Source organism: Periplaneta americana, chromosome 12 (genome assembly GCF_040183065.1).
Source record: "Periplaneta americana isolate PAMFEO1 chromosome 12, P.americana_PAMFEO1_priV1, whole genome shotgun sequence".
NCBI lineage: Eukaryota > Metazoa > Arthropoda > Insecta > Blattodea > Blattidae > Periplaneta > Periplaneta americana.
In genome coordinates this window covers 124,330,305-124,345,078 of record NC_091128.1, presented here as the reverse complement: position 1 = coordinate 124,345,078, position 14,774 = coordinate 124,330,305, and the positions used below count along the sequence as shown (strand labels likewise).

General features: G+C 35.0%; 1 protein-coding gene across 2 annotated transcripts in view; it reads left to right on the top strand.

The window, feature by feature from the left end:
• Positions 1–14,774, top strand: part of LOC138710869 (mannose-P-dolichol utilization defect 1 protein homolog) — a 524,941-nt gene that overhangs the window by 343,029 nt on the left and 167,138 nt on the right. For both annotated transcript variants that reach the window (XR_011335319.1, XR_011335318.1), the window contains exon 6: positions 5,788–5,960. The gene's annotated coding sequence lies outside the window, so the exon portion shown is untranslated. The remainder of the gene's footprint in view (positions 1–5,787; positions 5,961–14,774) is intronic.

Genomic DNA, 14,774 nt, shown 5'->3' with positions numbered 1-14,774 from the left:
AATGTAGAATTTTAAGCTTCATTTAAGTATTACTCGACCGAGACGAGTGGAGCCGCGGGCGTAATGTGAACTATAGCGATGACGCTATACGAACGCAGGAGCAGTACAAGTGGCGCTCCGGGCTGCAGGACTCCACTGGTCTTGGTCGAGTAATACCTAGCTATTATTGTTTGTTTATTCTAGTAGTTACATGATTATGATTTACCCCACGATCTTCGTTAACAAGTTTCGATTAATATTTAGTTTAATTACTGTGTAAAATAATGAATTTAGATCGCATGGACTGATAACAACTCATTAAATATTCATTAGTACTCGTATAACAATGTTTCAATCAAATGTTGCCAACTTGATAAGATAAGATTTTTATCATAATCAACTCGTTCACATCATCAACCCTTTAATAAGGAATGGCTGTCAAATACAGACATTGTCTTCAGGATAGATTTTCTGAAACATAATAGGAAAGGAGTTTTAGGATTTATTTTCAATTATGTATCAACTACAGTTGAGGATCACAACTTATGTCTAGAAACGGAACCATACAAAGCAGAAATACTTTTACAAGCCTCGAAGGCGAATGTAATCTTTCCAATATAACCCTTAAAATAGGCATTTGGACATATGTGTATACAATTTTTTCTTTTTTCGGTTTGTAGAATTCATCTGCAAAATTTGTGGAAGTTTTGTAAAATAATATAGTAAACCGGTCTACCGATTAGTTGGGAGACTATAGATCAGGCATTTCCAACTGCTGACTCTGTGACGTCACTCGTTTCCACTCTCATGCTCTTCGAGAGTGGAAGTCTAGATGAAAGAGCAAAGTAAGGGGAATGTCATTGGAGGGACTACAGACGTTTAAATAGCGGAGGCACAACATTACCCTCCCTCACGTGCTCTACTATCAGATTTATAATCGCCATCCATCTATGGAATGCTAAAGAAAACACTATGTAGGTTAGAACATGCGATATTCAAGGGAATCAACAAAACTGTTGCATTTTCTTGTCTTCAGGACCATCAAGAACTAGACAAAAATATTTTTAAAGTAAATACGTCTATGCAGAAGGGAAATTGCACAAAACCAGCGTTACGTTAGACGCTAGTGAAAGATTTAAATGTAAGACCCAGCTCCGAGATAGGTCTCCTTCAACTGTTGATTAGCCTACTCAGGAACGGGTAGTGCAATGGTAATATGACCTATATGTTGAATAATAATAATAATAATAATAATAATAATAATAATAATAATAATAATAATAATAATAATAATAATAATAATAATAATTCATCATCTTCAGTAAATATAGATCTTTAATAATTTATTGTAATTATAGTAGTTTTCCATTTATTTTCACATTAATACAAATATCTGTAATTTTTAGGTAATCTTTACTTCTATAACCTTGTTTTACAAAATTAAAAATTACAAATTGCAGGGGAAGAGTTACAAATCTACATTTTTACAAATGTTTGTTGTGTTTCAGAAAGATATTCTTGTAAGTGTAGTAGAAAATAACAGGTTCCAGACCACGATCCCTTCCTTCCAATACATCCTTCAGAAGACAGCTTCTTCTCAACCAGTGACCCAACCAATTCCATTTTTTCTTCCTGATTAGTTTCAGCATCATTCTTTCTTCATCCACTCTTTCCAACACAGCTTCGTTTTTTATTCTGTCTGTCCATTTCTCACGCTCCATCATAATGTCCATGTTTCTGCCCCCATACAGTGCTACACGTCACACAAAGCACTTCACCAGTCTCTTCCTTAGATTTTTCTCCAGATTCCCGCAGAAGATGCACCTTTTTCTATTGAAAGAATGAGAGGTTATTTGTAGCTTTTATAATTACTGAAATTTTTAAATATGGCCTGTGTTATATTATACTTCAATTTGAAGTCAGTTTTTAGAAATAAGAATTATTGATTCTGTTGAAATTATCTCCTCAAGCCTTCCTGTATTTTCTCACATTACACATTGTTGCATACCGTCATCTCCTTTGAAGCCACTTTGAGCACTTTAAGGGACCCTCTGGGTCGGTTTGGCCTGTATTGGAGTTCAAAAAAATAGTAGACTATTAGTACTATCCATCGAGTGGTTATGTCGCATCTCGATTTCCCCCACTCGTTTCTGCTGACCCCTCGTAAAGGCTAATGCCTGGGTTGTTATGCTCTTTTTGTGAAAATATATGTTGTAAGGAATTGGAAATCTAAGCAGTATTTTACAACTGTTTAAAATAATTGAAAGAAAAGGGCCCCATTAAGTAAGTAATTGTCACATAATTTCCCCCGTTTCGACGATCCTGCAACGTAACCACTCGGATGAGAGTAGTAAGCATTCAAAGTTCGAGTTTCTTGACTCGTTTGTCCTGTTTCTTTTAATTTTCAGCTAGTACTAAATATCTATATGTATGAGTAGAATAAAAATGCAAAACTATGCTCATATATCAACGCTAACGCTTTTATAGGTCATTCGTTATCTCGTGAAACCTACCTGCGCGTGAGGGGAAGCAGAAAATGGACTGAGAAGCTTCCCCCCCTCGCTACAATTCCACTTGCTGCCAGTTTAGCTCACATACTGTTCTCCAACTAGGAGATTAACCGTGAAGGGAATGTGCTTACTATTGCGTCATCTATTGGAGCGAAGTAGATAGATAATATTATTGTTATAACGTCAGTTTAAAAAATATGCGCTCTTCTGCATGTGTTATTTCCTGTGTGGAGATATTAAATGACCAGGAGATTAACCGTGATCTAATTTTGTAACTAGGGTAGTATAAGCATGTGTGTATCAGTGTTGTCGTTTGTGCTTTGAGAGTTAGCCAGTGGAGATGCGTGTACCCACGTGTGTGACCTTATGATAGCTTATGACATCAACATTCATTCACAGCATTACCCCGCTGCATCTCATTCCCCGAGACTTTCTCCCCGAGACAGTACCCCCACCGTAAAGGCTGGTTCACAATAAACCGGAAAAGGAAACGACAACAAGAACGGAAATAATTTTAAAATACATTTCTTTAAATGTGAGTATATACAACAGTTAATTGTGAATGCTCACATTTAAATACATTTATTTTAACAATATTTCCGTTCTCGTTCTCGTTGTCGTTTCCGTTACCGGTTTGTTGTGAGCCAGCCTTAAGGTTCTTACTGTAAGCTACGACGCACGTTTGCGGCGGATCATCTGTTTTCCAGTCACAGTGGGTTCTCATAATAATTGCCAATAGAATTAACATTCAGCACCATATGGTTTCTCGATAAGTGTGTCCATTCTTTGACACCCGGCGTAAAGGAGAGAGGAGCGCTGCATCTCAGATGACGGGTTTCGCTAATGCGGAATTGTCGGCTCAGTGCATTCCGACGAGAAGCGGCGTGGAGTGTCCTAATCTTGAAGCCCTTGCAAGTCCTGTCTGAGAATGATATTTACAGATGCAGCGGAATCCCTCGTTCTGTTCGGCAATATCTCAGACGTGGCTGGAATGCCTTTAAGGCCACCCGAGCTCTTTTTCCATCAAGTTATCGCAGTGTCAGTCAGATCTATTAAAAATTTTGTACAAGGCAAGTAAGTGTCCGAAATCAAACCTGAATAACTTAATAATGTCAACACATATAGGCTACATAGTGAATCGTAAGTAATGTCATCCATTCTAGTGGATGATTTCTTTAGTAAAGAGCAACAAAAGAGTCAAATGACATGTTGCTGTGTTTTGAATAGTTTTCCAGAAAAAAAAAACGTGCATTTTAGAGTACATTATTTGTGCGATCATTCAACGCTGTAATCAGTAGAGAATACGCATTAGATTGTTGTGTTGCTCTTAACAACCCCTTCATCTGGCCTGATTTGAATAGAGGAGTGGGAAGTCATTGCCTGTACATTATTATAAAATAGTAAGAAAAAATACTTCGGAATATGTATGATAAGTCTTTCTTGTGTTAAATTTTAACGTACCTTGTTAACATGTTTCGACCTATTTTGGGTCATCTTCAGAACTGGTCGTTGTTGGTGTTGGCGCCTCTTGTTTCCTGTGTGGGTGCGTTCGTAGTGTAGAGTCAAAGAGTGTATGTGTTTTGAAAAAGAGTTGTGTGTTGAGAATATCGTTGGGGTGTGTTTTCGTGTGCCTTTATAGGCCTATTTCACATTGTTCTAGTGTGTTGAGTTTCTGGCTTTTTGGCTGGATGTGCAGTATTTCCATGTCTGTGTTGATGTCTCTGTAGGTGTCTTTGTGATGTGTTCTGCATATGTGAAGGTGTTTTGTAATTTTGTTATGGATGTGATGTGCTGTTTGTAACGTGTTTGAAATGATCTGCTTGTCTGTCCTATGTAGAAGTTGTTGCAGGTGTTAGGCCTACATTTGAGTTTGTATACGCCTGTGTGGTTGTATTTGATACTGATGATCTATCGTTTAACTTTTGTGTTTAAACTTTGTTAGAGATGGATAATGAACAATATTAATTTTACGTTAAACAATAACTTGGGAGATTTTAAATAAACTCTACAACTTAATTTTACTTAATTTTTCAGAGAACACAGCAATAAGATATGCTTATTTCAAACTAAATTTAGAAAATTGAGAAATATTTCCACACTCCCATTTCAATTGAATCTTCTACAAGATCTAAATTATAGTTTTACTTATTTCACATTACAAAAAAAAAAATTGTAAAACATTTAAAACTCCGAAGGAAAAAAAATAGAAAATACAACATACTTATTTTACGTCAAACGAACGAAATTAATAATATTATTTTTAAACCCAACTACAGAATAAAATTAAACAATACCGAAGAGAGGATGAAGTGGAATATTTTATTTTGTTACTTAATTTTTTTTATTTGCTTCCAAAATTAAGTTTTTATTTAATTTCATTATAGGCCTATGTGAATGAAATAATTAACCTAATAGGCTATAATTCTGCAAATAATAATATATATTCATTTTATAAGAGGCCATAAATAATGTGGATTAAGTAATATGGACTAAAAGCATATAAAATGGACAAAACTATTTAAGGATGTTTCAGTATGGCGTACGAAATTATGCAGTGGACAATTTTTATAAGTTGACAAAATTGTTTGAACATAAAATTACTGTGGACTTAAATCTCTACTGGACGAAAATTTATAATGGACGTGGATGCTGTGGACGAAATATCACTGGACAATGTCTGGAAATCGGTTCTCTTACATGCCGTAAATCTACAACAAGGTTCAGGGTCCAGCTTGATTTCCGTCCTGAGGAAGGCATTTAAAATATTAATTCACTCACTCACTCACTCACTCACTCACTCACTCACTCACTCACTCACTCACTCATCCATTAATAAAGTAATGCTGTCCGTGTATGGTGTGAATTGTCCGTCATGTCAAGCTGTCTACAATAAAATTTGATGCAGAAGTTTTCTTAAGAGTGGGCAAGTATCGAACACCGAGTCGGTGGGCTAGTAGAGATTGCCATGGAGGAAAACGTGCAACAGATTGGTTACTTGATCGGAGCATACAGGATGCCGAGGACGATAAACTAGCCCAGATAGTGAATGTTCGTTAGTGCATGAATGTTCGGATGAAGTTGCGCAGGTGCAGACATTTTGCAACTGCTGCTTCTTTGTTTCGTTTGTGCGCATTTCTATAATACTGCCGTCTAACGATCATAGCTTCAGGTGTCTCATTAAAAAATCTTGGTCATTACATCAATTTGTATGTTACTGTCTCTAGTGTTCCATATTTTGGAATTTAGAAATAATTTAAAAGTCCGAAAAAGATTAATGCGTAACTCATCTTTTCCGTAGAAGTGGTGCAAACGCTGAGTTAGGTGAAGACGCGGCCTGTACGAGTTACCACGTGATAGTCAAGTCTCTCCATGAAGCAGCTCGCCGAATTCAACTGAAGGAAGTAGAGATTTGAAGAAAGAAGGAAAAGAAAGGAAGACGGAAGAAAGAAAATGAAACGACTCCATATTAAGGTAAGGGCAAGTGACGAACTATTTGGAAAAGGGAAGAAACAATAGAGAAGCATGGTAGGATAGCGGTGGAAGCGTTACAAAATAATGCGACGCTTGATTGTTTATTGATTCTAAAGTTGCAATGAAAAGGGAGAACAGAGTGTGTTTTAAACAAACTTGTTGTTGTTTCCATTAGGCACCTAATAGAATGAAATAATGATGATGATGATGATGATGATGATGATGATGATGCCTTGTTTCCTTACGCAATGTTCATTACACTATGCTACAAAATATATTTTACTAGTGGCTTGTGCAGCAAATGCTGCAAACTGAGTTCATTAGACGTTCAAATAAAATTTTTTCAGATTTATTTTCAACGAAAAATACCAGACATTTTCAAAGTTATTTGCTTCCATAATAATGAAACATACTCCCGCTGAATGACATTTTTATGCCAAATACTTTTTCTTGAACCTATCCACCTTCAGGTTTTGAGTTTCAACGCGAGAACACAAGTAACAATGTCAGGACAATCAGTGGGTTTGTTCATGTGGGAGTAAAGCAATAGCTATTTCAGGTCATTGTGGATTGTACGCGAAAGTTAAAAAAATTACAGGTTTACTATGCTATCGAACAACAGACATAGCATCTTGGTATAGCTGCTGCATGTAGAGTTTGAATTGTAGAAGGTAAAATCATTTTATCCTGCTAAGAGTTCTTGCTGAAATGATTGGGAGATTACAAAATTTTGTAGGCCTCTTATTTTATAAGTAAGTAATACCTTTTGCTCTTTCCTTAGGAACTGTAATTTTTGCGCTCTCTCGAGCCAATACTGAAGAGAATGACGCATATAAATATCTACACCACACCGCCATTAAGTAGGCCTATATGAAAAAGACCCAACCCCACTTGATTAATAACTATAAAAATATTTGAACTTTAAAATAACAATATTATTATCTTACGAAAGTTTTGTAGTTATATATACTGTATAGCCGCCACTCAGTAAATTATAGAAATCAAGATCTAATTTAAGATATTATCTACGTCTACTTATATAACCCCAAAACGTTTCACTTTCATATCAATATAGCATTAATATGTATAATTATTAATGAAAAATAGTCACATCATGGCATTAACTATAATAATATTTAATTTATAATGGTATTAATGTCATCAAACCATCTCAAGTTTTGTAGATTTCAATATCTAATACACAGCTGTGCTCGGAAAATTACAAATCGCAGAATTAGACCTGTGAATTATTTTTAGTAAGTCTTAAAGTTTTTAATAACCAATTGAATTTGAGCTCTAAATATGTCGGCAATTCTGCAGGTCATGGACTTCGTGTAATAGTATATTGTTTATTGTAGTGTGTGTTTTGTTTTTTTTCTGAAATGCAATAGTTCTGAAACTGACGAAAGATGAATTTTTGAAAACAGGAAAATTATGTAGGAAAATTGACATTTCACTGGAAACTACTATTTTTCTGAAAAACTTTGAGTTTCAAGCTTCGGAATGAGGGGCCATTTATTAAAATCCGTTCAGCCGTTTTCCCGTAATTTCCATTACCAGTTAAAATTATATAATTATAGATTATGATGCATTACATTGCTCTAAATCCCACACTTAATTGCATGATATTACACTGTACTGCAATACATAAATACAGATAATATTGCTAATTTTACATTGCATTGCATATGACTATATTACAGTAATTAAATATTACATAATTAGACTTCTATATATATGTCAACATTTTGGGATTTTATATAGGCCTATACATGTACCGGTACTCGTAATCATATACTTTTCCTCACAACCTTCACAAAAATACTATAATCTGATTTCTAGTTTCATTATTTTAGCACGGAGTTTATTGCAGTGTCACAGATCCACAAATATGTACGAAAATATGCAGAAATTTGATCTGAACAAATGTAACTTTTCGTTCTGAAATAGTAATATACATTACAAGAGAGGTATGTTGACGTTTTCATGTTCGAGGAAAAGATTGAAAAAGCGAAACGTAGTTGAGCTTTTTTAATTTCCGAGAACATGAAAACAAACATACCGCTCATGTATCGTACATTATTTTGTGCGAAGATCGTCTATTACATACCTGGAAGACGAATTTCTAATTAGTTGCAATGAAATCTCCATCTTGGTTTCTGTTCAATGACGGCAACTTCGGAAAACCAAAATATCTTTCTTCAACATTGTTGCTATAAAATGTTTTCTGTGTTTACTATACTCCAGCAGGCCGTGATATACGTCTGTCTTTTTTTTCCCCAGTCTATAAATGCGAACTTAAAACAAACGGTAAGGTTATGTAATGATTTATTTTTTATTTTAATATTTTAACAATATTATTTATATAACATATTGCAGTAATAACATCGGCATCTGGAATCTTGTTGATTTTTTCACGGCTTCCTTAATGTTACTTGTATCAGGAATGGAATAAGTTTCGTGGAGTAGTAGACTTTACTTAATTTTTGCAAATATTTAAAAACAATAATTAACATTGAAATTTAGGTGAAATTGCAGTGGTAAGTTTCCAATTTATAATTATTACTATGTTAAACGTCTCTAAAAATAATATGTTAAAAGCCTAAAGCAGTAAAATGAATGTCGCGCTTAAGCGGTAAGAAGAGGGAAATTGTTATGTGTGTTACGTTGGGAATACTGAATGTGATATTTCACACTTACCGCGTATTGGTTCTGTGCGGAAAACAAGCAAATACGCACGATCTCGCACAAAGGAATTTTACAATGTTACATTTTTTTTTCTTTTTTTTTACTAGGTTATTTTACGACCCTTTATCAATATCTGATGTTATTTAACGTCTGAATGAGATGAAGGTGATAATGCCGGTGAAATGAGTCCGGGGTCCAGCACCTAAAGTTACCCAGCATTTGCTCATATTTGGGTTGAGGGGAAACCCCGGATAAAACCTCAACCAGGTAACTTGCCCCAACCGGGAATCGAACCCGGGCCACCTGGTTTCGCGGCCAGACGCGCTAACCGTTGCTCCACAGGTGCGGACTACATTTCTTCCGATCAAATTTCTGAATATTTAAAGAACAAAAGTAAAATTATTTAATTCATTTATTATTATCATAATAGCCTGTTCCCTTAAACTGATTGAGCATATTGTGAATTAAATCAATAGATTTCCCAAAACATGCTATGGACATGCTATGGAATGTTTCATATAAAATAATTTTTATCTCCAAAAGGAAGCAAAAACGAGCAAATTTATATTAAACTTTTTTTTTTAATATCTCAAAGAATAACCCATTGAAATTAATGATATTACTTACGGTTCACTCTGTATATTAGATTAAATAACATAAAAAAAATCCTTAAAGATGAAGGAATGCAACAAAAATTACCGAATAGATCGAAATTCAGTGAATGTGGACGTGAAGTCGTAGATTATTGAGATGTGGAAGAATGACTGCAGAAATTCATTGAAAATGTAAGAACGCGAAAATACAGCACGTGTTGATTTTTAAGATGCGACCCACTTCGAAATTTGTAATTATCCGGGGTTTTCCCTCAACCCAATATGAGCAAATGCTGGGTAACTTTCGATGCAGGACCCCGGACTCATTTCACCAGCGTTGTCATCTTCTTCTCATTCAGAGCTAAATAACCTAAGATATTCATAAAGCGTCGTAAAATAACCTACTAAAATAAAAAAGAATTGATGTTTAAAAGTATGTTAAGTATATTACTGTGATTTTTAATCCGCGATAAAATGCGAAATAAATTGAATACAAAATGCGAAATGTGTTTCTTCAGTTTTTCTTGTCTTTGTCGTACTTCTTCATTGGCAGATGCTGAGCAAAAACTATTTTCATTGCAAAGCCCGCTATTGTACTTACCGTATTCGGTCACGTGACATTATAGTTTACGATAACAAAAACACATTATGGCAAAAACTCTCTAATGTAATATAGCGCAAAGTAAGGGAAATCAAAAGCAATTTAATGCAACCAACGTATTGTAAAGTAATGCAATGGGTTCCCAACCTTTTTTTGACTGACGACACACTTTACTGAACGTCCACAATATCGCGACACACTTATTTCTTTTTAATAATAATAATAATAATAATAATAATAATAATAATAATAATAACACTACTTTACTTCTGGAGAAAAAGGTGGTCGAACTCTGTGTACAATATTTTATAGCGGATGGGGAGATGGGGTGTCAGAATTTTCAAAATTAGTCCTAAACTGTGTGAAAAATATCAAATTTCTGTCTAATTTTAGGATCAAAAGAGATTACTGTTCATTGCACGGGAATTTTGTCGTTTTTAACCTTCTTTTCGTCCAACTAAGATTTCCAAAATCTAAGCGAAATTCAAAGAAGAATTATATTAAAAACATAGTTATTCACACATATATCGTCTCCATGATGAAAAATGCAACAAAAAGGTGCCGTTCCAGCGCGTTCCGCCAGAGAAAGTGCATTGGTAACAACTTCTATGTAGTGTCGGACATGCAGTGTTGCAGATAGGTGATGTTAACACGCAATCGAAAATTTTAAAAGAACAAGCAGCAACTTGAGTGGCATTAGAAAATAACAAAGGTATGCGTAAAAAATTCCAACTTATCTATGCTGGATGTCCGATAAAAAATTGTTATTATCGTTTTTGGAAACTCGCCTATTTAAGTTAATGTGAAGTCTGCGCTTGGTGGGTTGCATAGAGTTTCTTTATACTTGGTTTTATGGTTGAAAAACTGATCTCAGTATTGTTGCAGGTGTTCACGTTTCATTGGTGAAGACTTCTCAAAATAAAATTTCCCAATGTGAAAGATTTCGTTCCAAATAAAAAATGAGCTGTAAAGAGACTTTCTGGATGCAATAAAATTTATTTTTCAATTCCAAAATTTCGCGACACACTCCATGGAGCTGCACGACACACCGGTAGGGAACCTCTGAAGTAATATCACAGTCTAGTATATACAGTCACGAAGCTTGAGTTGTGAGGGTGCTAGGAACAATATACTGTGCCGGTACTATTTCGCATTGACCGTAATGAGGCGATATTAGCGATCCTAGTGAGTAGCAACTATCTATGGATGCATATTTATTACGTATTGAGCTTCGTGACTGCATATACTAGACTGTGGTAATTTAATGAAACGCATTCGAAAATTCCTTCCGCTATCACTCAAGAAAATACTAGTGGAAACACTAGTAATGCCCCACTTCGATTATTGTGATTTTCTACTGACTGACCTCAATGTCAACCAGTCGCAAAAATTACAACGTGTTCATAATTCTTGTGTTCGCTTCGTCTGCAATGTCCGTTGCGCTGACCACATTACCCCATCCTTCCAAAGTCTAAACTGGCTACGGCTTAACGAACGTAGAAATTTTCATTCTCTTGTTCTCCTTTTTCCAAGTCCTTCACACCTCTACACCTACCTACCTTGCCTCCCATTTCAGTTACCTGTCATCATATCATAATCTCTTCACACGCACGCAAAATAGCCGCATACTAGCCATACCAACACATAAGACATCATCGTATTCATCATCATACACAATCTCGCTCTCGCGTTTGTGGAATACCCTACCCAGTGACATCAGAGACTGTCGGAATTTAGTAGCGTTCAAAAGCAAGCTTATTAAGTATTTTCTTACTGCGTAGAGTAGGTTTAATTTTTACTTAATCAATAAAAGAAATACTTCTCTCTTCTTAACGTTTACAATAAACTGTCTAGCTTTTATTAATCAGTTAATCTTTTAGTACTTCGATTTTTATTGTATTTGTAAATTTAATATTACTTGTAATTGAGGGGCGTTTTCACAAAACTCGTTATCTGCAATTTTTTTTTTCAAGAGAGCTCTTTTCTAAAATACACAACTGTAGATACCGAGTTTTGAAAAATCTCTTTTATTTCAAGATCAATTTACTGATATACTTACCAACTTTAGCTTAATTCTGATAGCACCATTGGAGTCTCCTAACCCAAAAACACAAGGTTACGCTAAAACCTCAAAATCGAAAAAATGTAGATAACGAGTTTTGAGAAAACGCCCCTCAATTATAATTGTAATTGTATTCTTAATATTGTAGTTGTAATTCCCTGGTAGAGGGGAAGAGAAGACCTTATGGCCTTATCTCTACCAGGTTAAATAAATAAATAAATAAATAATACAATACAATACAACAAATTAAATAATGCATTGTGATATAATGCTTTAGAATGCATTATATATAATATAAAGTAGGCCTAACTGCAATGCATTGTAATTTAATGAGTTCTGTTGCTTGAGAGCCTGACTTCTGAAATTTCAGTTCGTGTCACTGTCAACCATTCTTTTTCGATATTTGTGCCGGACTATCCCGCTCGAGCTCCAATAGCCTTAAACCGACAGCCCGGACAGCGTTGGGACGGTAATGCTGAATCACGCCCTAATGACCGGGTGGACCTGACGGGGGTGTGACCTCAAACAGGATCTCACATCTCACCTTCCCCAATCCGACAAGTGCACCAGATAACACAAACCGTCCAATAAGCCGTTTTTTTTTTGTTACATGGGTTTGATGTGGAGAGGAAAAAGGTACCGCCGGCCGCCAAAGAAAGACATGAGAGTCGACAGCTCCGCGATGCGCTCGAGTGGGAATAATGACCTTTGATCCGGAGACCACAAGTCTCACACCTTTCGTACAGCTTCGAGTATTGCACTCGCAGGCAGATAACATTCATGGATTCGGAATGTATATCTAACCAGGAATTGACAATCATACATTGAAGGGAGAGAGAAAGAAACAAAATAATGAAGGGTAGAGACGTATAGATAGGTTAGTTGGTGGATGGATAGGTATACTGTTTTCGCTGTAAGAAAAATCCTAATGCAAACACAAGCACGTGGCTGTCAAACCCGTGATTGGCTCCCAGACGAAACATTCACATGACGCAGGAGAATATAGTTCGTATTTGGAAATCATAATCTTGCATTATTTGAAAATAAAAAATTGAATTCTAGTTGTTAAATACGATGAAACATATAACTTCACTCATATATAATACGCTATGTAAAAGAAAAGCTACTTTTATATTTTGTTATGTACTATGAACGCGGATGAATATCAACGTAATACTGAGGTAGTCTGTTCTTATAACAAGCTGGCGTCACTTGAGCTCGTAGTTGTTCAGTAAGCACGTGGTACTGAAGTATGGCTTCTGCATCCTCGGTGTGTGTGATTATTAAACATAAGAGTGGAAACCCTCTCAAAAGCGGAGAAAAACAAATACTCTTAAATGTATATAATTAGTTAAGTGAGTTTTAATTACAATAATTATAAAGTAAATGTTTCCTGAGGAAACGGATGCACAGTAGTGAGGTTAGGTCTACTTGACGAATAACGGGAAATGTTTAACATGAAACAGAATGTACAACAGTAGGCGGGAACATATACTGAGAATCTATGGCGCCATACAGTGGCCAGTGAAGCCTCACTTCAGTCACGTGCTATTGTTTACATTAGGATTTTTCTTACAGCGAAAATATTATAGTTAAGTTTGGATACAGGTAGTTGTATGTATGTATGTATGTATGTATGTATGTATGTATGTATGTATGTATGTATGTATGTATGTATTTATTCACACTGCAATGGGTATAAGTTATACCCGGTGGCAGTGGTAACTAATTACACTCAATAATGACAATAATAAACTTATTAATTAAAAATACAATTAATAATAATACTAATAATTAATACTAACAATAATAATAATAATAATAATAATAATAATAATAATAATAATAACAATAACAACAGGGAATATCCTAAATTAAATGAAACGATCACTTAAAATAACATTTGAAATAAATCTAATTTGTATCTTAAAACTAAGATCGAACTAAAACCCACGAGTATGATATGTTCATATCTGCACAAGTACCTTTCAATATTACACTCATTTCGCTGTCAACTCACTCACTGCACTGGAACTACGACACATTTCACTGATTCTATCCTGATTTCACTAATACTTCAAAAACATTTCACTGTTCAAATACTTTGCACTGCCACTATAAACTATAAAGCTTCACTGACAGGAATACGTTTCACTTACACCACACACTTCACTGACACAACATAATTCTTCACTGATACAACACTTCAATAACAACATATCATTTACACCCTTTAAATACTGTGTATAATTACCGTCTATTAGTAAAGTCCTTAAGCCTATTTTTAAATACATTTTTGGTTGTTGGTAAAGCCTTTAGAAAGTCTCCAGGTAAAGCATTCCAGTCCCTGATAGTACGATTGAGAAAAGAAAACTTTCCAATGTCCTTCCTCTGCCTTCTTTTCCTCAATTTATATGAGTGGTCGTTCCTTGAAGAGTAATTTGGCGGCTGAAACCTATTTTTTATTTCTCTCCAGGCAGGCTCGCCTCTGTATGTTTTGAATAGTGCGCATAATCGAATTCGCGTTAAGTAGATAGGTAGGTCAGTACTGAAATGTTGTAATTTAATCTTAATTGAAGGGTTCAAAACCATAGTGGGCAAAGCACCATTTATTAAAAACGGAGAAAGCAAGGGTTAAAATTAAATGAATACCTTAGTTTAATGAAGATTGACATATCATTCAGTTTTAATGTATATACTTTATATTACTTGCTATAGAGTGAATCGGGGGAAGATGCCTGACTTTTTCTTTGATTGAAAATTTAAGATACTGTTCATTTAGTTTTGAATTTCATATTGAAATATCAAAGTCTGGAAGGTATTTTGAAACTATATTTTCGGTACAAAACAGAAAACATTAATTACCTTGT